Source organism: Pogonomyrmex barbatus, unplaced genomic scaffold, assembly GCF_055798465.1.
Source record: "Pogonomyrmex barbatus isolate J1 unplaced genomic scaffold, ASM5579846v1 scaffold1, whole genome shotgun sequence".
Taxonomy (NCBI): domain Eukaryota; kingdom Metazoa; phylum Arthropoda; class Insecta; order Hymenoptera; family Formicidae; genus Pogonomyrmex; species Pogonomyrmex barbatus.
In genome coordinates, this window is record NW_028297098.1 from 4,407,375 (window position 1) to 4,431,948 (window position 24,574).

At 42.0% G+C, this 24,574-nt stretch overlaps 3 long non-coding RNA genes across 10 annotated transcripts in view; 2 read left to right on the plus strand and 1 right to left on the minus strand.

Moving 5' to 3' along the window:
- The window catches only part of LOC148937971 (uncharacterized), a 131,609-nt gene that overhangs the window by 38,567 nt on the left and 68,468 nt on the right, over positions 1–24,574 (minus strand). The gene's annotated exons all lie outside the window — the stretch shown is intronic.
- Positions 1,588–6,188, plus strand: LOC148937972 (uncharacterized). 2 transcript variants are annotated; one of them, XR_016140349.1, is made up of 2 exons: positions 1,588–3,962; positions 5,723–6,188. It is a non-coding gene; the product is annotated as an uncharacterized LOC148937972 (long non-coding RNA). The 2 variants fall into 2 exon arrangements; XR_016140351.1 differs by having other exon boundaries at positions 1,590–3,999.
- LOC148937973 (uncharacterized) overlaps positions 20,624–24,574 on the plus strand; it is a 59,261-nt gene continuing 55,310 nt past the window's right edge. The window contains exons 1-2 of one of the 6 annotated variants that reach the window (XR_016140361.1): positions 20,635–21,576; positions 21,948–22,821. This is a non-coding gene — a long non-coding RNA (uncharacterized LOC148937973). Of the gene's footprint in view, positions 24,289–24,574 lie in introns of all 6 variants that reach the window. The other 5 variants (XR_016140355.1, XR_016140364.1, XR_016140352.1 and 2 more) reach the window with 5 other exon arrangements.

Consider the following 24,574-nt stretch of genomic DNA (forward strand, 5'->3'; position numbering starts at 1 on the left):
GTTATAAAATTCATATTTATGTACTCATATATTGATATATCATAACTCAAAGACCTCTTCTTTCAATTTTGATCAAAAAATTCGAAGAATTTGAAATTTCAATATAAAAATGATAACAACTCGAAAACGATGCATTTCGATGGATCTACGTTCGTACCAACTTTTTTCTCGTTTTTGAGTCTCTAATCACCACCCATGTGACCTCCACTTTTGAAACACTCTGTACATTTTCTATTTTGAAATTTGTACTTATAGTTCGCAATTCGTGCGTATGATCAATAGCTGTGCCAAATACGTGGGAAAGTATCTATGGGACACTCGCATATGTAAACCGCATGTCTATCACGTCGCGAAGGATTAAGTTGCAGCTCCTATCGCAAAACGAATTCGGCGAAGCCCGCGTTAATACTATATATCGGTGGACTATCGTGCGAGGTGTATCATCGGTGAGTCGCATATGTTGCGCGTTATACAAATCGAGAGGAGGCCCGATCGATCGACGCACGCACTATCCGTGCATACAGACCGCGCATACGTGCACACGTGGTAAGTAATCGTTACCGTGGCTACCGGCAAACCGGTGGTGAAATTAACGCACACCGACCGGCGGCTTCGGTAACTAACACATCCACGCCGCACACACGCGCACGTAGTAGACACACTTGTATATCGCATATATTTCGGCGCGTCAACGTCGCGACCGCGGATTTGCGGAGATAGCATTAGTATCGTGTTACGTGGATTCCGTGACGCGAGTATCTATACGGGGTGTCCCGCTGCCATCGACCTTTTCGTGATGGATTTCTTCAATAGATTCATTCCCTCGAGGATTTAGAACAGCTAATTTACAATTACAGTTAATTTCCGTTGCGTCATGTGTAATTTCTTAAAACCTTTTATATGGAGACATTTGAAAAGTGTTTGCGTTTCCTTATAGATCACGTCTAAAATTATATATACTTCAAGATACGTATAATATAAAAAAAAAAAAAATTTTTTTTCGAAACGCATGTGGGAGCTGACTGAATACAAAAAATGAAATGTTTAATTCAATATTTTTCATACGCGGTCTTCGAACGAAGGCGCCTCGGTTATTAGCATAACCGAATCCTGCATTAAGTTTTCCATTATGCGAATTCGAGCATTAACCAATCGAAAAATCTATTGGCAAGCGATGGTAGAAGAACACTTTATACGAGTACGCGTGTGCGCGATGTGTAATGCTTATGTGAAGTATCCACGAGCGGTGCACACCGCGGGCGTCAAGTCTAAGAAGGAGCGGATATAGTTGGACTCACTACAGCAACGACGTTACGTGAGTAAGATGATTCGAAACAAGGTTATTGGCTCTGCGAGTGCAGCTGCCGCCTGCTGCCGCTCGCTGCCGCTCTGTTGCTGCGGCTGTTGAGCGTGGTTTTCTTCTTCTTTTCGCCGTTGCTCTTGCTTCATCTATCTACCCGTCCCGTCCCCTACCCTTATCGGCCGCTCTCGTAACTCTTTGAAATGCCCATGACGTTCTTCGTTACTGCTGGTATCGATATCTTCAGACTGCGTTTCAAATCAGCATGCAAAAATGAGATACATCTCTAGGAGATATACTTAAGAAATTATCCGGGAGATTAAGGTTTCTTTCAGATATCCGACATTCTTCGAATGTTTACCGATAGAAAGATACTTAAAAGTCATTTAACAACATCTATTATTAACGTTAAAAATTAACAGTCACAAAATTAAAGTCAAGTTGAGATTAGCTAACGTAGAAAGTGTAAACTTTCAACAGGAGATATGCAATATAGAATTTTTAGTAAGAAGTCTAAGTATCTTCAGTTTTGTGTTCAGGCCAAAAAATATTTTGCATACTTTTTAAAATATAACTTCTTGTACGAATCGAGATTAAAATGGAAGATGGATCGGTGAATGTCGCGAGGGACCAATGCCGCCATGAGAAAGACCGTCGTTTCGTGCTGGCAGAGACTGTACCCGAAGTTTGCGGGCCCGCCGAAGTGAGGTGTGTACCTACCTACCTGCCAGGTAGGTATTCCTCCTTTCTTTCTCTCTCCTACTAGTCCGTGGTAGGTCACTGTATGCTCGCTTGAGCAGGACGTCGTCGAACGTCGTTGCTGTTTCGAGAGCAAAAGTATTCGAAGGAGCAATGTCCAACGACGAACGGGTAGCCAACCGGCCGGCGCGCCAAGGGACAAAGAGCGGCCGCGTCGGTCCAAAAGAATAAATAAATAAAGCAGGGAGAAAGAGGAAGAGAGGAAGAAAAAGAAAAAAAAAACGAGAGCCAGAACGCCCAGTGAAGGAGAAGACGAAGGAAAAGGAGCGGATTGAAAGAAGAGGGAGAATGTGCCGCAATGGTAGAGGTGGAGGGAGATAGAGTGGTAACCGGCCCAAGTGGCCGCCATCAGTGCCAAGGACACCGACCGAAATCCAAGGGTACCGCCAAGGCCAAGGAGGGCCTGGCCTACGCCATCGCGAATTCGCTTGACTCCTCTCTTTCTCTGTAGCGGCATTATTATTCAGGGGCATAAAATAAGAACTGTCGGTGCGCGTCCGACGTCAAGACAAAATCTACCGAAACTTAAAGGCGAAATTTAATGCACGCGCTAGGCCGTAAATAATAAATTAATATGTACGCATATCAGATTTAGATGAAACATTTATGATAAATAATAAAATTTTAATATTTTATTTCTTTAAAGATAATTAAATTTTCCTTAATAAAATTTAGGAAAATTGTTATTTTGAAATTAGATTTATAAAATGATAAATTTTTAATAGTGATAAAAAATATAAGTAAAAGTTAATTAGTAATTAATAGATATTATCAATGTAGTTTAAGAAATACATGTTATTTAAAAATTGATGTAATAATTAACATTATATCAAAACATGGGCGGAATGCTTTCTTAGGGCTATCGCGAAAGGCACTCATATAGAATAGGTTGTAAATAGCTTTAACAACCTATTAGTTACATGGCACTTGATAGGCTATTTTTTGCTCGTTACCTTTTTCTATGCAAAATATAGGTAACCTTTATAAAGGTTTTTGAAATTAACGAAAAAATAAAAAACAAGTTATTTATTTGCTTATTTTATACCGCCAACGCTCTCCAATTTACGCAAATTGTTTAAAGCAACGTTGTTAATGTATCTTTTTCATAACGAGCAAAAATCGAAAATTCTCTCTCTTTGAGCATTATATTTTAATAGCGAGAAGATGTCGCGCGTTGTTGGTTCCCAATACGAAGAGTCATCTATGGCACGGCAACACCGGGATCATTAAAAGCAACGAGACCGATGATTGCACGTCTCGGGTTTCGAACAAACGCCCAGGTGGATGACCGTTCTCGGTAGCAAGGGTTGACGACTTGCACGAAAGGAAAATTCCGGAAGCCGAATGGGAAAAACAAGGGAGGAGGGTTAATGTGCGCTAGGATGCCGCAAACAAGCGCGCGACTAGGCTTACTTTTCTGACCCTCACGGCCTGACTTCCCCCCTTCTCATCTTTCCCTGCTGCCCTTCAACCGCGACACGGTCTCCCTCTGTCTCTCTATTTTTTTATCCCCACAGAAGGATGAGCCTCCGGCGGGGTGGAGTCACCCACGCCCACGCAGGCCGAGTAGGCCGGTAGGCCTACCCCAACGTAACTCGCAGTGCGTATATCTACCCTTTAGGCCGGCAGCCACCCCCGATCCAGGCGACCTGTAGGGGGCGTGTACGTGCCCCCTGCCTGCAGGCGACCTAACTGTGACCAGGTTTGCCAGTCCTGGCGGCCTGGCAGGTTGCACGTGCACGTTTTTAATAAAGGTGAATGGAGAGGGGCAAGGAAGCAGACGGAGTGTATTTTGATGCTAGCGAAAAGTTGGCGGTAAATAGGAGAATAAGCAGCAAGAAACTATCGACAAGAAAAAAATTGATTCCATTGGACTACGACTTAGAAAATACATCTGACAGAAGTGTGTCCATTTTTAAATCATTAAAAGACGAAGGATGGTATGTTTCGCGACGAGTGATCTACTAAGAAATATCGTGTAACGGAAAATGCCTGATCTTCTCTCAAATATCGTAATCGCATGAGATTTCTTGAGCGTGATGTATGTAAAACAGAAGAAAAATACATGCAATTGAAAGTCGAAGCGATACTGGCAACAATAGCTAGATAAAATAATAATTTCTCAAAATCGAATTGTTAAAATCAATCATCGACGATTTATCGATAAAATTAAATGAAAAATGTTAACGTATGTTTGATGCGGTCATAAGATAAAGTCTATTTTATTACAAATCTGAGATTTCGTCTTGTTTGATTTTTTTTTTTTTTTGCGAATGGATTTTCATAAAGATTCCGATGTTTATCGTAATACGCTTGCACCGGAATAGATTCTCGGACTTTATTTAAATCCCGATTCTCAGTACTGAGTTATATCAAATAAATTTTATTTCTTATATGTGCAATGTATCGAAAGAGTCGAGCATTGGTCGCCGGCGTTCTACGAACGATCCGGATTTCCTCTCTACGAATCGAGAAAAGAATATTGTAGGCAGCTGCCTCTATCTCTGTTACTGCACATGCGAAGTTTTAGTACGAAAAATAAAAGCGTCTGAAAAAGCTTGTGGTTTAACTCTCTAAGGACGTTGCCAATACCTGTAATCTTACAAGATATTACGTGTGCTCGGATAAAGTTCAGTTTTAAGTAATGCAGTTACATTTTACCGGGTATTGACGTTACGATGCAAAAAAAGCAGCCGCCATCGCCATCAATTTCTGAAAATAACAGGGCCGGTAAAGCAAGAAACGTATTATTCTCCTCTTGTCAATAATTTCGCCATTCGCCATTGAAAATATTGAATAAAAGGAAACGGCGATGATCGGGCGGGACTTATTTATTCTCATGCGGTTTACAACCGCGAGAACACGATCTTTAGCATCGTCGAACGTTAATCACCACACGTAACAATATCGGCGACATTAATAATAATTCACCCGCGCCGTTCTCAGGTCCCTCACCACGATGAATTATGCGCGCGCTTCTCATAAGCGGCAAACGAGAGCAAACTCCGATTAGTCTTTTGCACCTGATACCGTTTTATCTTCCGATCGTGGCAACGGCCTCGCTCGAGAGAGCCGATGCTGAATCGCGATCGTCGATCGCACGGGCTCGCCGTGCGCCGCGGCATGCCGCACTCTCGCTCCTCTGATATCTCAATCCCCGCTCGGGAGATTCGATATCTCTATTTACGTATAAATATTAATAAACGTCCGGCGTGCGCCGTTCTAACGCTCGTGCATACAGCGCGATCGCACGTTCTTGGCGTCTCCCCCGCTACCAAAGATCGGCCTTTACGGAATACCGCGAGTACCCGGCGTTACGGAATTATGCCAAGTGTTTTTCCTCATCGCCATTTCCTGTCGCCATTCGCCTCTTCCGGAGAACGGAAATGCTTCTGATCTTTTTCTTTAGATTAATTCGAAGTCACTTGTAATTTTTATAATGTAAATTCTACGTTTGTTCCGAACGGATCTCGCGACGATTTGACGTATTGAAGTTAATTTAGAAACTGTGTTCTCGCTTAATTATTTTTAGACGTCACTGTGTTCGTATGATTTTAATGTATCCATATTTTTTAACAAGTGCTTACATTGGTACGAATAATATAACGATTGATATATGCTGATACTTAGAGGGTTGAAATTAATTTTTCTTTTAAATTATAGCCATCTCTACATTCGTTGGACAACCCATCCTGTTCCTCTCCATTATGAACGAAAGAACGTGGCCGAGTGGATGTAGTGCGTGCGAAACAGGTGCCAACCGGTTCGAGAAAGCTTCGTCCTGCCAATAAGCGCGCTCACCCTTCTTCCCGCGAGACAGGTGGACCGACCGGTGCATCGTTGATCCTACACTCGAGACGCGGAGTCTCGCGATGCGCCAATTTCAAGAAAACGCAAGGTGAAATTACGCTACGTCTCTCGATTAATCGGCCTCAAGTTTTCGTCGCCATTAAGATCGAGGCAAGGTGATGCCGTTTTTTTCTCTACTTCATATAATCAACGTACAGATAATTATAATTATTATCATTATTTATAATCTTTATAAAACGTTGGACAATATTGTAAATTCTTATTGTTAAAATAAATAAAGTTTTATCGTTTAATGAGCAGTGACTGAAAACGAACGGGACATCCTTGTTTATTTATTTACGCCCAAGCTACGTAATTAACGTGGAAATGCTTACTTACACGATAATGTTCGCGAAACGTTTTATCGTCATTGGTAATGAGCTTCGTTAAGTATTGAGCATATTTGTAAATAACGATCGAATATCAAAACCATACAAGTGGAATTCCCTATAATTCGATTTACATTTGTTATGCGTTCCGTTACGTTTCCCGGTCCGCGTATTTGTGTACACATACACGTCTACGGACACATGTACAGTGAGCCAACGATGATTGGTATCATCCAAAAATGATATTGCCTATGAAAACCTTGGCGCTCCCAGACGGACGAAAATCAAAATTGTGTATCAATTGCGCCGGTAATTGAATTAAAAACTAATTACTTGCCAAATGATGCATTTGCACCTGATACTCGATAGGCCGATGATATCGATCGTCAGACAATAATTATTCGCTACAATGATACACAACCAAGTCATCGAATATCGAAATCGTGTAATCGTCAATCGTCACGATAACTACGTTTCACCTTAAATAATTTCGAGCGTAATAGGCTTGAAATTAATCGCGTATGCTAAAAGTTCTAAACAATTATATCGCTGTTAATGTGAAATACCAATTAACAAACACGAAACGCAATTTATATTAAATGTTACAAGCGCTCATATTAGCTTTACCAATTTCCTACACCAAAATGTTTTTTCCCAATTAAATTTCGCGACATTGTTGTTCAATACTGTAGTAATAATCATACATTTATAATGTATATTTATGGTTTACAACAACTATCGACATGAAAATTATTTAGCTTTGAGTGGGTTATAAAGTTTTCAAATATTTCTGATTCTATCGATGAGATTTAAATATAATTTTTAATGCTAGTAAAATATGTCGCCACATAAGCGCAAAAAAATTCTATCACTTAAGAATGCACCCGCAAAAGAGTAATATAGGATTATTTTTTATCGCTGTCACGAAGACGGAGAGATGACATTAACACGTCTACATTAAAATATTTATAAAACGTGTTGCATTATACTTTCGATACACTTCTGGTCTTTAAAATAAAGAAATAAATTTATAGAATATAATGAATTTAAATCAATTACGATGTAACACGAAACAAAGACACTTTCTTGTCTATTATTAACTATATATATAAGTATAGAATAATTAATATAGTAAGAATATATTCATTGCCAAATTAAAAATTTAATTAGAATTATTGTGTGATATAGGTTGGGGAATAATAATTTAATAATAATTTGCAGCATTAATAATAGTTAAATGTGTTCATATTAATAGTTTAATATGTAAAAATAACTGAGAAAGCTTTTCCACGGTCCAGTGGAATATGATCCACGCGGAAAATCGGAGAATTCGCGAATTTTAATAAGAGAAATTTTCAGGGTACAGAGCACTCCCCAAGTGCAGCGGAATGTTTTCGAGCGCGTATATCTGCGCTGCCCATTGCGATGATGACGGTTCCTCGAGTGGCCCACGGAGGAAGGTTGGCACGGTGCAATTTTCGCGCAGCGTAAACGGAGCCTCTCACGTAACACATGCTCCGCACGCACACCCTTTCCCCGCGGACCCGGCTCTTCCTTCTTTGCGCGCGTTCATCCTATTTCCTTGCCATCCTTTTCTCGCGGCCGTGGCTCTTCGCCCCCCCCCCCCCAGTGCCCTGTGGACGCGCGAGAGAAACATCGCTGGTGTGACAATCGCGCGTACAACGAGGACGCAGAGCGATGCACCGGTCGGCAGAGAAGGATGCGAGCGGCGTGCACGCGGACGCGCGCGCGTGCGACGAAGACGGAGCGAACCGTTATTTTTATAGCGTTACGGTAGGTTAGAGCCGCGTCCGACCAACCAACGTACCATGCCCAACCTAACCCGGGTTAGTCAGGGCTCTATCTGTCTCTCCTCCCTTCGTCAGTCCCTCTCTTTTTCTCTACCCCGTACTCGTTCCCTCGTCCCGTCGCGCTCTCTTTCTCTCTCCCTTACTTTCTCTTCCCTCTCTCTCTCTCTCTCTCTCTCTCTCTCTCTCTCTCTCTCTCTCTCTCTCTCTCTCTCTCTTTCTCTCTCCTTTCAAAGCACGTTGCACACTCCTCTCCCTTCCACCTTACGAGGGCTCCGCGAGCATTTATAATGCACGCAAAATTTCATGCAGAGGCGCTTCGCCTGGCTTCCAATCCTTTGATAACACGCTGTTTGCGTGCGCTCGCGAGCGCATACACGGGCGTGCATAACGCGCGCCGACATACGCGCGGTCGCGTGTGTACACGCCGGTCCGGTAGCTCAGTGTGCGCGACTATATTTAAAAGCGCCCGAGAGAGCACCCGCTGCTGCCCTTCTTGTTTCTCCCTCTGCGCACCCCCGCGTCCAACATCCTCTCTCTCGCTGGCTGCCTATCTCTGCACCGGCTCTTCGCTCTTCCACTCTTTAACTCTTTCCCCCTTTCTCATGCTCTCTCTCTCTCTCTCTTCCTCTCTCTCTCTCTCTCTCTCTCTCTCTCTCTCTCTCTCTCTCTCTCTCTCTCTCTCCGTTTCTCGCGGGATGGGCAGCGCGCGACAACTTCCGGTGGCCGGGCACGCTTCCACAATCGAGATGCGTCTCTCTCTCGTCGAGTGGCTTCTCGAAAAAATATCCCTCTCATGGCAGACCTCGACACATGCACACATTACGATACGTAAACACGTGCGCTCACACACATACAACATACACACATACACACGTGTGTGAACAGAGTGTGAACCGCGGGCCGCCTCTTTTTTTTTCCTCTCGCTCTCTCACTCTCACGTCGCCGATCGCTGCGCGCACCACCTCCTTTTTGCGGTGCTCTCGCACGCACGCGCACATAGGGAGGGCTCGTTGCTTTTTTTCCGCGGCTTTTTGCAGTCTTTTTATAGGCAATGAGCGAGTGGTTAGATGAACTCCGCGCGATAAGCAGGGCGTGGGTAAATTCGAATCACCGCGCTGGCTGCCTGGATGGGCTTGCCTAGAATCACCGCGACGAGCCGGCGTGAATCGGTTTGGGGGATGCTTTTGACCATCTCGAGAAACGTTAGCGAGGATAAATGATTAAAACAACAGGAATCTTTTTCATTCAATTACAGAATACAATCACAGATGAAAAAAAATCAATCTTTTCAATAAACGATAAAAAATAATTGCTAATGTACAACGAAGAAATAATTGCTAATGTACAACGAAGAAATAATCACTAATGTATAACGAAGAGAACAAAGTGGAGTTATCTATTCTTAATTATATACTTTGTATGTAAGAACTTAATGTTCTTAAATAATATACAAGATATAAAAAGTGAATACAGCTGCATAAATGTAATGTAATCTTCATTTTCTATTTCTTTGAAGTAAGTTTTCCAGTGCGTAACACAAGAAGGAAATTCAGATTATTAGAATCATTAACAAGATTTAGTACTCCTTTCTACAGCTCACGAACAGATTCTTTACACGAAATTTGATAAAAATGCGAAATTTTATAAATTCAAATTATATCAACTTCTCACACGCGAGCTATTAAATTAATTAAAGATACATTTTATCACACTTTTGACAGCGTACACCTTTTCGGGCCACACCTTTCTCTCTCGGGATAGGATTTCTGTTCGAGCTTCCTATCTTAGACGGTGGCAAATAATTAATAGCTATTAGTCTTCCAAACAGCCATAAATACAAATCTTATTATGAATCTTCCGATGCGTACGGAGATATTAATGAGACCATGAAACCTCCGTTCCCGCAGCGAGAGCTGCGTTTTATCAAAACGTTCCGCGCCACGGCGTGCGTAATCCACGAGAGTTGAATCGTACGTGGCACGTGTCCGCAGTTGTTCTCTGGCAATTCCGGTCTCACTCTTCCTCTCGGCGCATCTCTCTTTCTCTCTGTTCCACTCTCACTCGTAATATCGCGAGTGTGCCTCCCACACTCACTCGGTAGCTCATCTTCCCGCTCCATCTCCTCTCTCTCCCTTTCTCTCTCCTCGACCATTGATTGACACGCGTTTATTTTGCGTTACGCGCTCGACGATCGATGAAACCCCATCGTTGCCGAAATGGAAATGTATATACATATCGGAAATGGCAAATTAATCCCGCACGTGCCGCGCGCGGATTTCGATACTGCCAATGAACCGGACGCGTAAAAAACGGGCCAGCTTTCCGCCGGATTAAAACTGCATCGACGCGTTAAACACAGGCCACGAAGTTTGTGAAAAAAAAAAAAAAAAAAAAAAAACAACCGCACCTGACATAAAAATTGTATGCTGTTCATACGATTGATTTACTCCCTGTTAATGCATTTATAACATAAAACGTGACACGTGAACAAACGTTATCCATTTCCAATATACATTTAAGTCTTGTCTAATTATAAAGAAGTTATTATCTAGAAAAAAGCATTCTCGAAATATATTCACTTTTGACATCTCTTTTGACACTTTGACAATCTCTTTTATGTTATGTCATTTATCAATTTTCTCAAAAAGTCATCTTACTTCTTGTCGAAATGCTGCGAGGTGTCTCATTGACACTGCAACAAGTCTCTCGACATGCCGATACATCGCGACAAGTCGCGGTGAATTAATTAAACGGGCTTCTCTTGATGCAATTACCAACGTAACGACTTTTAATTATTCGCACGCCGTCTCCGTGGATGTTGAAATTCCGTATGTTTTCGACGACGAAACCGGTCCTTCCTTTTTGGCGTAAGGGAGAGATAGTGTCATCCAGGTGATGTCGGCTCAATTGCTCACTTCTCAATTATTCAACACCATTTCTCATCCCCCTCGTCAACCGTTCTCCTGGACCGTGCTCGCTCGCCGACACCGTTTCCGTCAGCGTCCTTCCCCCTCCACTCTCGATCACCACTCGCTCAGGCTCAGCAACAGCTTCCCCATCCTCCTCCTCCTCCTTCTCCTCTCGTTTATTTCCCTCATTCTCCCGGAATTGAAGTGTACCACCTACACCCACGACGGCCTACCTCTATTATGCATCGGCCTCGACAACGACCACGACCACGACGACGACGACGATGACGACGACGACGACGACGACGACGACGACGACGACGACGACGACGACGACGGTGACGGTGAGAGGAACCTCAATGCAAAACACTCGCCGACATTTAATTCAGTTCAGTTCAGCACCGCGGTATTTCGCGCGGTAACGGCAGCGGCGGCGGCGGCGGCGGCGGCGGTGGTGGCGGCTCGCGTCGTGATGTTCCATTAAAACCCGAGACAATAACCTGACAGGTCTGATCGGCACGTCTCCAGCTTCTCTCGGGCTTCGTACACACACCGCGCGGCAGCTGCTCTCAGCTGCTATAACAGAAGAGCGGAGGCTGCCGCTGTCTACCGAGAAACTGACTTCCGGCCTCCAACCGCCATCGACTCTCACGACCGGATTAAGAGATCGGGGAAAGAGAGAGAGAGAGAGAGAGAGAGAGAGAGAGAGAGAGAGACAAAGAGAAAGCGAGAGAAAGAGAGAGAGATGACCGAGTCGACGAGCAAAACGTTTAGTTTAGTTTCGAGCGTGTCGCTCAACGCCACGCGCGTTTTGTCGTACGTTTGTCGACCGGTTTTGTTCTACGGACGACCACGAACCAGGTCAGCGATTTCGAGCGAGCGCGAACCTTTTGACGGAGGAAACGAACCAATTAACCCTTTGAGAACGAACGTCGCGAATTCGCTGGAAATCGGTAGAACTGAACCTCGGTTTTGATGACCATGTAAAGAATATGCTTTCATCGACTGTATCGTTTTCGCGATGAATGAAATATCCCGGCATATATAAGTTTGTCATATTTAGCTCATTTATATCCGTAGACATTGTGGCTGATCCTGACTACAAAGAAGATCAGTCATCAAATCAAAATCAATCATTCTTTTAAAGAATTTGGCCGTTTCAATACAATTTTATCTGAAATATAATGATTTTTTTCTCATTGATTTTTACAAATTGAAATATAACTTGATGAAAATTATAAATGTAAAAAAAATTTGTTATTACACATTTAATACCAATACATCAAGTAATATACAGAATAGACATAAATTAGACAAAATACTGAGCAAATATATTTCTAATAAATATGTAAAAATTTCTTTGTTTTTGTCTTTCGTAAAGATTTAAAACATTTCTTTACCAGAAATGCTTTTATTTTGCCCTTTCTTTTAACCGGTTTTTTTTTTTATTTAAAAAAACAAACATAGTTTGATGAAAACTATAGCATTACTTTTATATTAGTGTTACCTGCAGTGCATGCGATTGCACTTTAAATATAGTATTAACCGCGCGTATTTAAAAATTCTAACGTCCACATTTAAGTTCTGGTCCACGCCTCGGAGCGCACTATGAAATTGCGAGGGTGCCGCTTGGACTTTCGTGTGCGACGCAAATTAATTTTCAAGTGGCGCTCAGAATACCAGAGTACGCGTGAAGTGCAAAGCCCGTTGAGGAGAGAATCTGCGTGTTAGCCACGAACGCGATTAACAATTTCAACAATTCTTGATAAACTTGTGGTATTCTCTCTCGTTTTCAAGATGAAATTTTTTTAGGGCACCATCCCTTTCCACGTATACAGTATTATAGCGTGTAACAACAATTATCATGTAAATATCAATCGCATCCAGATTGCGATCCTCGCGATTCATATTTGATTTGCGATCCAGAAACTTTGTTTATCGCGAAGATAACCGGAAAACGCAGCGATGAGAAGCGCAAAACGTATAGCTCTTGGCGAGCGAGAATGGGCGGCATACATCATCCCGATATTTCGATCTCGAGAATCGTCCGTCTCTTCCAGAAATAACTCGAGCTCGAGAGACCTTTGTCACAGTCGCAGATAACGATTGGCGATATCTCAGCCGATCGACGATAGCTGCGTATCGCAACGGCACAAGGATCACGAGAAAGAAATGCGTCGAGCGTGAAATGGAAGTCTCCTCGAATCTCGATTTCGATTTTAGATGACCCACTCCGAATAAACGGAGCGTTAAGCATTGCTTCTTAAAAGCGACGACGAATTCCGATTAGCGAAATGAAAATAGCGCTGGGAGAATTTCGTAAAATAAAATATTTCAAGGAAAAATAGTATTTTCGTTCCGAAAGCAAAATTAGGTAGGTAGTTAATTACCCAATGAGTTTGTAATCATTCGATATAGATTCTGCATCCTAAATTGTAATAACATATTTCCAATAATTAATATTTAATGACAATTTGCTACCGGTAATTTATTATTTACCGTTACAAGTTGGCCCCCGCTAACATTACGCCTTTTCGTATCGATCTTTTGGGTATGTTATGTAGCCGAAATGTACATGTATACATTAATATAATTGATACAATTTCCTAAAGCGTGGTTAATGAGTTTTCAGAAAATTTAACAAGAAGATTTAATATTCACGTACATATCTAATTAATCAATGTAACAACATATAAATCTTTAGATAAATAAATAAAAAATAACAAATAATAATATCTATATAAATGTCAATGAAATCGTTTTCATCTCTCTTCTGTAAATTGATAATTTTGTTTTAGGGATATTTTCTGAAAATTGCTTCAATTAAGCTGCTTAGGAAGCAATCTGCCTACCCCATAATTCCAGCAAGTGGATGAATTTTATATGAACTTATTTATAATAGAAAGACTTGAAATGATACTGAAACGCGCGGATGTGAGCCTCATGAGAAGAGAGAGGAAAATTCAAGCGACCGCGAGCGTGACGATATCTCACGCATGTGGGTCATGGACCCTCCGCAGCAATCTCGTAGCTCGTCCTCTTTCTCATCATAATCTTCACTCTCCCGTGAGGGGATGCGTTGTAGGAACCGCGACGCTTCAACTTTTCCTCCCTCGGCGGAATAATTCTCCGGAAAATTAACGTCCGCGGGCACGCGGCCGTAACGCAACGCGTATGTGTCGCGCTTGATAAATAGGAAGGGCGAGCGGTGGATCGACGCGCGTGGCTGCAAGAGAAGAGAAAAAGGAAACGTTCGAGGGTGCAGCGCAGCGTGGCAATGAAGGCGAGGGGGCGGAGGAGGAGAGGAAGAAAAGGGAGGCAGCAGCGTGGATCATCGCGAGAGAAGAAGACAGGGCGAGAAAGTAAGAGCGAAATGGAGACAGGAAGCGCGCGAAGAGACATAGATGGAGGAGGCGATGAGACAAGAAGCGAGAGGTAAGATACGCGGAGAGGGCACACGTGGAAGAGAGAGAGGACGGCGCGAGAGTAAAGGAGGGGGGAGAGAGGAGAGAGAGAGAGAGAGAGAGAGAGAGAGAGAGAGAGAGAGAGAGAGAGAGAGAGAGAGAATATGAGGGTGACGACGGACACGGGAGGGACACGAGGGTTGCCGGAGGGTGAAGGGAAGTGGTAGAGTGAGAACGAGAAGAGAAATAGAGAGGGAGAGCGGGACTGAAACGAGGAGACAACGGGGGCCGCACGGCGTTATAAGATCGATAGCTGATGTGATACCAACCCAACCCAAGCCGACCCAACTGAACCCAGTACGACCCGCGGTTCGTTCACCCCCGCGGCGTATTCGCGCCATTATCTGTTCCAAATGTCGTCGTCGATGGTAGCGGTGGCGGCGGCGGCGACGACGACGGTGGCGGCATTGCTCCGCTTCGCATCGCGAAAGCGACGCGCCGCGGCGCATTCACCCTCCCCTCACCCAAACCGGCCGGCCGGCCGGCGGCGCACCCTCTGTCCCTCGAACATCCCGCAAAGCAAGGAGAAAGGAGGAGGGAGGAGAAGAGGGGGAGAAAAGGATGATTTTCCTTGGTACCTCTCGCAAGGCGGTGCGAGCCAACCGAGCGAGCGCGGGGTAGCTCCTTCGGTTTCTTCACCCTTCTCCCCCTCCCCCTCTTCCTCCTCCTTCTCCCTCATCCGATTCCCTCCTTCCAATTCTCTCGTATCTTCTCCTCCGTTTTTAAGGTTACGCGTTCGCCGGGCATTACGGCGTTCCGGTGCTCGAATACGCCGTTTTACGAATTCCCGATCCTATCGTCGCACTTCCCCTTTTCTCGACCCTCTTCGCATTCACTGCCACTAACAACGTTGCACGATTTCTGCCTCGCCTCATCTCTGCATGAATTGTAAATGCTTCATCGCCGTTTTAAGAAGCCAATTTAACCTTCTTCCGAAGGATCCTAAATTTCCTATCATAATTGAAATCAAAATTTGAATTAATCTATAACATCTAACAAAGATTGTTAATTATTCTAGTAAATTAAGACATACACAAATTAAAAACAAAAATTGCAGTTGTTTTTGTTGACATAAAATATTGTCATTCAAAGAATTAATATATAAAGTATTAAAAATGTTTTTTAAATACATTATAATTAATTTTTAGGTAATTTTATAATTAGCTCGATTTCCAAAGTGTTATCGACAATCGAACACTCACTGGCATGTGTAAGTATTAAAATGCCTTCGATTTTCCTCTCTTTCGACAGACACGTTTGCACAGCCAAAGAAATGCATTTTGGCGTCCAGCTGCTATACAAAAATTGCAGTATCCGATTTTATGCCCGATGCATCCCGCGCAGTTGACGTTTCCATATTGCCCCTTGTATGGCATGTATAGTCGCTCACGCATTTATCCACGATGTGCATACGTATGTATTTATCCACGATGCGCTTTGTGCCAGGCGATACAGCACGCGAATCGCGTCCGTTTCTCATAAATCGATAATCGATACTAATGCCTGGTGTCCGACGCTAACAGTTTCACGGACACGGCAATAATTATTTTTTAATATCGAGCTAAGCGATTTCACCGCCACGCATAATTGGCAATGACATTAGCGTTTTACGAGACGTTTCTTGAGCGACGATGCTTGAGCCCGTTTCTTAAAGTTGAACATAAAATTGAATTCCTGCACGAGCAGTTTTACATCGCTTATGGCGCCGCCTTTAGCGACATAAAAGTGTTTTAAAGAAAATGCCAATACGCTACATGTGAAGAGTTTTCTTCGGGAAGTTACATTTTCTAACACGATAAGCTTCTTTGACAAGTAATGTATAATTTATTGTATTAATAGCAAAAATTATTTTTTTTTAATAAATGTTTCCTTGTGAGCAGTGAGTTAATTGCTTACAGTGAGATAAAAAAACCATCAATAAACAATTAATTGTAATTCTTATATATTTTATTGCTATTAATATACTATGTCCTAAAATTGGAATTATAATTTATTAAAAATAAAAAATGAAGTTATAATTTCTAGAATTTAGTTAAATATTTAAAAAAGAATTACCAATTTGAAATACCATTTCAATACGTTTGGTATAAAATCTAAAATCAAATTCAATACATGCAATATGTACAATTTTTTTCAATATACACATATACATATACTACGAATGCAACATATATGTACGAATTTTTTTATTTTCATTTCGACAGTACAACAATTGTCGTAGTTAGATTACATGTACATTAGTCACAAGTATTTCGTTTAAATGGTAGAAGGCTCGCACTAAGGGCGACAACAATGTGACTAGTACGTGCCACGTGTCACGCACACAAAGAACAAATGCACACAAATGGAATTCTCGTACACGGAGAATCTCGGACATCCACTGTACAGACCGGCGACAGACGTTGAGATCTCATGTCAATCGAGATGAAAGGTAATCCTCATTAATATTTTCAACACAATACATTACACATGTCCACATTAAGAAATTACATAGACTTTTTAATATGCAAATTTGTTGTACTCCACAATTTTTCCGAACTATTTTTCTTAATAAGAATTTATCTAAGTAGAAAAAAAATATTTTAACGGAAATTCATTAGTAATTAATAATTAAAATAATTTAATCTGATATGTTTTCGAATTTATTTCGAATAAAACTCGTTTCATTAGAGACATTGAGTGCATTAGAGCCAATGAAAATTGGTTCACGCAATTTCAAGAGATATATTATCATTTTTTTTTTATAATTATTGGTTAAAATAAATTTCATTTTGGAAAGAATTCTTTTTATTCAAGATGACTAACCATTATCTCATTCATCATATAATAATAATTAATTTAATAAAATGTCTGGAGTCTATTAACTATAAAATAATCTGAAGCAGTTCTATGTTATCCAAAATTAATGGACTTATCGTCACATTTCATTGGCTCAATTTATAAAGAATTTGTCAAATCCATTATAATTTAAGTCGCTTGCAACGGAATAGATCCTGACATTGTCCACACAATGTCGTAATAATAACCATAATAATAACAGCGCCGCATCTAAGTTTATTGCCGAGTTATACTGCCCTCTAATCTACCGTTGAACGAACAAAGGCACACTGCAACACGCGACTGCATTCGCATTGCAATGTAACGATATGCGCGCCAAGAAGAGGGGAAGAAGCCGCTCGTTTTGCGCGATGGCAGGAAATTAAATCGGAACTATTATACAATAATGCGACTAGTATGAGATTTGCCGTATTAGAATATTGCAAGATCAAATTTGCAACGCGCATCTTAAATTTTAATTAGGCCAACGAAACTAATTAGATCTAACGACGACAAGCTAATTGAATTTGAACTCTGTATTTAAATTAAATTACCTAAATCATAATTATAAATTAATTAAATTACATTATATTTTCATTGTCCAAAATTATTCATTTCTTCCTGCAATTGATATGAAACTGCGAGTGCTTCAATCACATGTAAATTCGATTAAATAATCGTCTTATATTCTCACATTTTAAAATACAAAATACAAAGGCATAATTAAAATTGAAAAGTATACTTATTCGAGAATGTAAAATTTCTGAAATGCGACTAACTCAGTATAGCTCGTTTCAAAAGCTTGAAGATTGATTAAATCAAAATTATTTGTTTTGCATACACGTTAATATACAGAACCGTGGTAACGTATAAACCCTTGTAAACGCATGTGATACGTCTATGGCCAGGACACACCGACAGGCAGGGTTAACCAACTCTGGGTTAGCTATTCGTTGTCCCTTTCTGGATTGTGGCTGAATCTATATTATGTATAGCAGAGAAGGTAAATTTAGTTAACCAGGGTTAGAGCGCTAACCCGTCTTGTTGCAACCGGTCCTGTAACCGCCGCTGTTTGACAGCGAACACGAATTAGGGCAACATTATTATCGGATGTTCCAAACTAACGAAATGATAGTGTAATACTATGAAAACTTTGTGTTTCTCGTATATACCTCCGTACAGCGGCCGAATCGAACGGGAGGCGAGCAAGTGAGATCAGAGACGCCACTTCCGGATTTGAAACTAATTTCTCTGTTATAATAAGACCCTGCACACACAACGGACACGTACGCGAACCGCCCGCATCGAACGTAATCGGTACAAGTTAAATATATTTTGAAAACTTTAGCGGTGAAGCCTTAAGTTTTATTAGTTCGTATATAAATCCCTCGACTTCTGCGGAGAGAACAACGAATGTCGGGGAAACTAATAAAGCGAGCGAGCGAGCGAGCGGGCGGGCGCCGCCTTTTGGCGTCGCCTCTCGTCGATGTAACTCTCGAAACGCGACACCGTATCTTCCACTCTTCCACGGGGCTCTTACAAAAGTTCCCCGTAACAAGGAGCGCGCGCGCTTGTAGCCGTAACAGTAGTAAATTCTGCTTCGAGACAGACACGGACAGACCTGTCTCGCGTCCTCGTGTACCCTCCCCCCCCCCTCTCTCTCTCTCCGCGGATCACCCGCGTAACACCGTTGCATCGCACGTACGCATTCGCGCGTCGCGAACGCACCACCGTCGTCGTCGTCGTCGTCGTCCCTTCGCAGTGGCGAAGGCACTGTCGTTTTTATAGTTACACGAATCGCATCGTCGAGCCCGGTCGCGAATAAAAATAGCAACGAGAGAGATAAGGCGTACGTTGTTTTATGGCGAATTATACCCGGGGGATATTAAATATCTTATTACGTGCACCGCTCTTAAAAGGGAAAACTTTTGTTACCGTCTTTCCGCCCTGTGGATGCGCACGGGCAAAAGGCGGACGCGCGAGCGAGCGAGCGAGCGAGCGAGCGAGCGTTCGCTCGTTATACGCGGGTCGCGTAATATTTCGCAACGGGCAACGGTCCTCCCAGGCGAGAAAGGGTTCCGCGGAATTAAAATAGTTTTTATGGAATGTTTAAAAGAACCCGAGAAGCATTTTCCGGTGGCTTTAGGAGTTTCGCGGTTAATTAAATCACGTGAATTTATCCAGTGTGCGACTCGAAAATCTCTTCAGAGATCTAATTGAGAAATTTCAGAGCGAACTCTTTAATTTGACTCCGTATCATAATCTATATTTATCTCGTATGTACATATTACATGTAATACTTAACATAAAAGACTTCTAAATATCTTGTGCTGTAATCTGACACAAGTAGCGTACGATAACATTTCTAAAAATATTTTTATATTTTTTATTTTTCATTAAATCAAATAGTTTAATTATCAATATAGCAATTCGTTATGTCTATACTATAAGTATAATCCAGATTTTCAAAAAAACTCTTTTTGTCACTTGTACGTCAAAGTGCTTTATAATTTATTTGCCTTTTATTAATGAGCCGGCAATTGATTGATGCGAATTCGAGCGCGTGAATAAAAAAAGTTTATGGCTATAATGGTGGATTTAACACTTGCGAGGAAAGGAATATTCGCTAATAACAACTCGCGAGGTTCGAAACAGTCTTGAAAATGTATGATGCATATTAAATCTGCCGACCATAAACGATCCGACTGCGTCGATAATCGTAGCAAAAAGAATTCAAGCTGTATAATCTTCAAAACTAAAATATTTTAGATTTCAATTATGTTTCAATGAATGAAATTTCTATAATTTGTTACAAAATATTTGTTAATTGTTCATGTGCTGTATCTTGTAAAATGATCACTCTATTAAATATTGTATTGTTAAAAAAGGATAAAAGTAATGGTGACCAAAATATGACAAATAAAAAACAAATAGTTTTACAAAAAAAAATATAGTTCGTCGACAAAGAACATTCAATTTTCATTTTAAAAAAATTAATATCAGAGATTTGATTAGAGATTTGATATTAGTGTTATTTCAAGGAAAGTAGGTAAAATCGATAACGACACGTTTGTTCCACGATCATCCATGGATTCTTAAAAAAATATCCTGTTGAACGAGTTTGCAAGATCTCGTCAATCACGCAGCGTCTGCCAAATGTAATCGAGCGCGGCCGAATAATATTGCCGCTGTTCGCGTCGCCAATGATCCTCGTCGCTCCTACCAGTCCACCCCGATATCCTTCTCGTCCGCGCTTTATCTCGCCGCGCGATCGAGCCCGGTGCACGGAACCTCCTCTGGTACGCGTACTTCCGGCGGACGCCTAAATTTAGGCCTCGCGCAGCTCCGCGTTAAATACTCAGCCTCGTACAGGCAACAGTCAGGCAAACTAAACCGACGTTCTCACTCACTCACCTCACTCACATTCGTTCCCTTTCTCACTCTCTCTGCTTTTTCTCTCTCTCTCTCTCTCTCTCTCTTTCTCTCTCCCTCCTTTTCTCGCCCTCTTTCTCTTCCTCTCCTCCTCCCTCCCGCCGTACCTGCAAGAAAGGGAGGAAAAGAAGGGGAGAGGGGAGAGGGGAGGCAATGAAGAGTGTACCTACACGCGGCCGGCTGTCCGGCCGGCTGGCAGGTTTACAAGGAAGGCAAAGGCAAGGCAAAGCCGGGCAGGTAGAAGGCAGTCTTCCCCAGTGTTGAAGAGAGTACCTACGATATACACCGTCACGCATTCACCCTCGTCCCAGACCTGCCTGAACTCTTTTTCCCTTAGTCCCTTCCCGACTCTCCTTCCCGGCCCCTTTCCTCCACCTAACTCCCTTCCCTCCTCGGGCCCCCCTCGCGTCATCCAACCGACTTGCCCGCCTGCTTGTTCGTTCGCTTCCACCACCACCACCATCAGCCAGCCACCAGCACCAGCAGCACCACCACCGTCATCGGCACACACCACCACCTTTCTCTCACTCCTCATCCACCTTCCCGACCCTTCGTTCTCGGAGGCCCCCTCCGACACCCCACTCACGCACAGGGATCTCCGGAATCCCCTCGCCCGCACTCGTCGCCTCAGTCGTCGGTTGCACGGCGAGCCGTACGTTCCGTCTGGCCCCTCTTCCCCGCGTCCGCACTCTTCCTTCTCCTTCTCCTCTTCTTCCTTCACTCTACCGCGTTTCTACTAACTCTCCTCCTCCTCCTCCTCTTCCTCCTCCTCCTCCGCGTGCTTCGTCCTTCCCGCTCTCCTCGAAGTCACTCACTTTCTCTCTCTCTTCCTCGCTCGCGCGCGGCCCTGCGCCCAGAGGTGAACGAACCTACTAAATGACGGCCATGAAAACAGCCGAAGCTCGGGTACGAAGGATGAAGAAAGGCACGGACCGAAGACGTGGGGAGATTTTCCTCTACCCTCCTCCTCCCATCTCGACCGCGATTCGCCATTCTTCCTCGCTCCGGACCTACTCACGAAGTTCTTCTATCCTCCATGCTTTCCTTCTCGTTCCTTGAACTTCTTCATTCTTCTCCTTTGCCTTTCGTTCCACCTCTTTCTCTTTTCTCTCTGTTCCACTTTCTTCTATCTCGCCTCTAATCTCTCTGGACTGGACTAGATGCGTTCTCTCACTCCGTCTTTCTTCATTTTTTCGCTATGCCTCATATGTACTAACGTTACCGCAATATCATCAGAATAACGAATTGAACCAATATTAATATTTCAAACTTCTCAGATAGAAAACTGGATCTTGAATGTAATGCAGTTGTTCGTAAATTGGCAATTTAGTGATCGTTAATGAAGTGCAAAAGAAAGGAGTTTAGTTCCACAAAAGACAGATTTTCCTGCCAGTGAAATTACACATGAGTGATTTATGAAAAAGTGTATCACATTTTGACATATTTTTGATAATTGAAGTTCTCTCGAAGTTGCTGTGATAATATAAAAACTGCAAAAAATAATGTTCCATCTGAATAGACAATAGTTTAGGCATTTATAATGAGAGAGAGAAAGAGAGAAAGAGAGAGAGAGAGAGAGAGAGAGAGAGAGAGAATAATTCCTTAAATATATGTATATATATATATATATATATATATTATTATTGTATAAAATATTTATAAGGTTTAAAAAATTAAAGCTTGTACTTGTTAATCTGCTAAAAAGATGTTTAAAATAAATTTTACGTTTGTTTCAACAAATTGTTCTACGAAAAAAGTAATAAAAGTTTCACGGAAGAAAATTTAACTGCACGAAACGTACGCGGACAACTTTTGCCGGTCGACACGCGGTGCGAAGCCGGATGTCGCCATTAAGCGAACGGTGACGATAAATTAGCAGCCATTGATACCCTCGACTGTTATTTCGGCGAAGGAGCGGGAACAGAATGGGGAAGAAAATTAGCCACGATAAAGGGTACTCGAGAAGGCGTACTACTCGGAAGAAGAAGGAACAAAGATAAAGAGAACACGAAGCGAAGAGCGCTCGCGCGACAACTACTCGATGATTGCGTACGAAGATTACATATTCCGTCCGTTTGTCGTCATCAAACCCGTTCTCTTCCCGGATCACGTGCTTCGTACCGTATACATAAATCACAACAGATTAGAAACGTAGGTACATTATAGTCATTCTACAAAAGTAGAATGTATATTGCTGTATGTTAACACAGAGTCCCACAATTAACGTAAATTCTAAAACAAATTAGATAATACATGAAATTTCACAAAATTCTCATCTTTTATTTTAACAATGTCTCTATTTTTTTTCCTCTATTTTTACACTATATATTCTCTATGCACGTAACTTGTATATTTCAATTTTATGGAGTAAAATAGAAATTATGCTAATTATTCTAATTCGAGGGAAGAACGTCGGAAATTTTTTTACAGGCATGCAGGATAATATCATAATTTCATTCACGAGTAGGTGATGTCGTAGTTTTTCTTAGACACGTCTGATTACCCTCAAATAACGCGTCGTACCGGAAGGAGTTACCGCCGGAAGTTCGATTCTCAGGATCGATTCCGTATGCCGTCGGGCGTCGCGAGTGCGTGCGCGTCTTAACGACAGAGACGAGAACGAGAGGAACACGAAGTGAACGCGACCGGCGTTTACGAGTCGCGAAGCCCGAGTCTCGAAACAGATCCGGGGAGCGCGTCGTAGCTGATCACGTCGTTCAGCTGATTCGCATGTAGGAATGTAATTAGGCGCATGATATAGATATGGTAATACCGCTCCGCGCATAATTACGTGTCATTGCGGGTTGCACACTGCATACGAATGTGCCACGAAATTCAAATTCGTGTGAAATTTCCACACACTTTATACCTGCAAGATATTAATAATAATTAAAAAATATATCTCGAAATATTTGGTGGGGAGTTCTATTTTATATATACACCATAAAATATTATCGTAAAAGATTATTTTGTCCTCTCTAAAAGATTTCAGTATATGTACATATTATTTACACACGTATTTCTTATCTTGATTATAATGCGGCGTAATTTACATTGCTCTTTTTCTTCCATTTATAGTTTCTTATCCAGCCTGGCCTTATTAACGAGAATGTTAATTAAAATTTATCAAACTGTAATTTAAAAATGTAGGAATATTCGCGAATGTAAGTGATTCGAGAACTTCATTGATTCGTGGAAGAGTTAAATCTACCGACGTTGATTTCCGCTTAATGAACTTCGTCGGAATGAATGCCGATACCGTGACACATTTTGCAAGAGATTTGCTTAGAGTCATGAACACGTACTGTATTCGATAAAGCAAAAAATCAAGTTATGCCAAGTTATCGTAGTTGACCGGCATGCCCATGCCTTTCCATTCCGAGAGAGACGGCAATAGAGGAGGCTTCGGGTTTCGCGTAGTAAAACCAGAACGGTCTCGCATCAGGCATCTCTCTCGCTCTCGGTTTCTTCGTTCATTCTTATTATTCCTCATCCCCCCCCCCATCCTTCTTCCTTTACCGTCCACCTTCTATTCGATCTTTGTACGAGCTTTCCTTCGCTCCTCGTCCTACCGATTGTTTTCGAATCGGCGAGTCATGGGAACGGCCGGCGGCGACTGTAAGTTGAATCGTGATTGCGAGGTTCAAACGAGGAGAATTCCTGCTTCGATTCTTATCGATAATTGAGCTATCGATAGTAATACGTGCGACATATTAATGCTGCAAAAAATTGCTGTTCGTTAAAACGACAATATATGAGCAAATAGATGTCACATTTTTATGTAGTTATCAGTTAATACTATTTTGACAAATATATAGTATTTTATGAAGATAGTTTTAATTTTAAAGATCAATATTCGACTAAATAATTAAACAAAGTATTTGTGAAATCATATTTTATACCA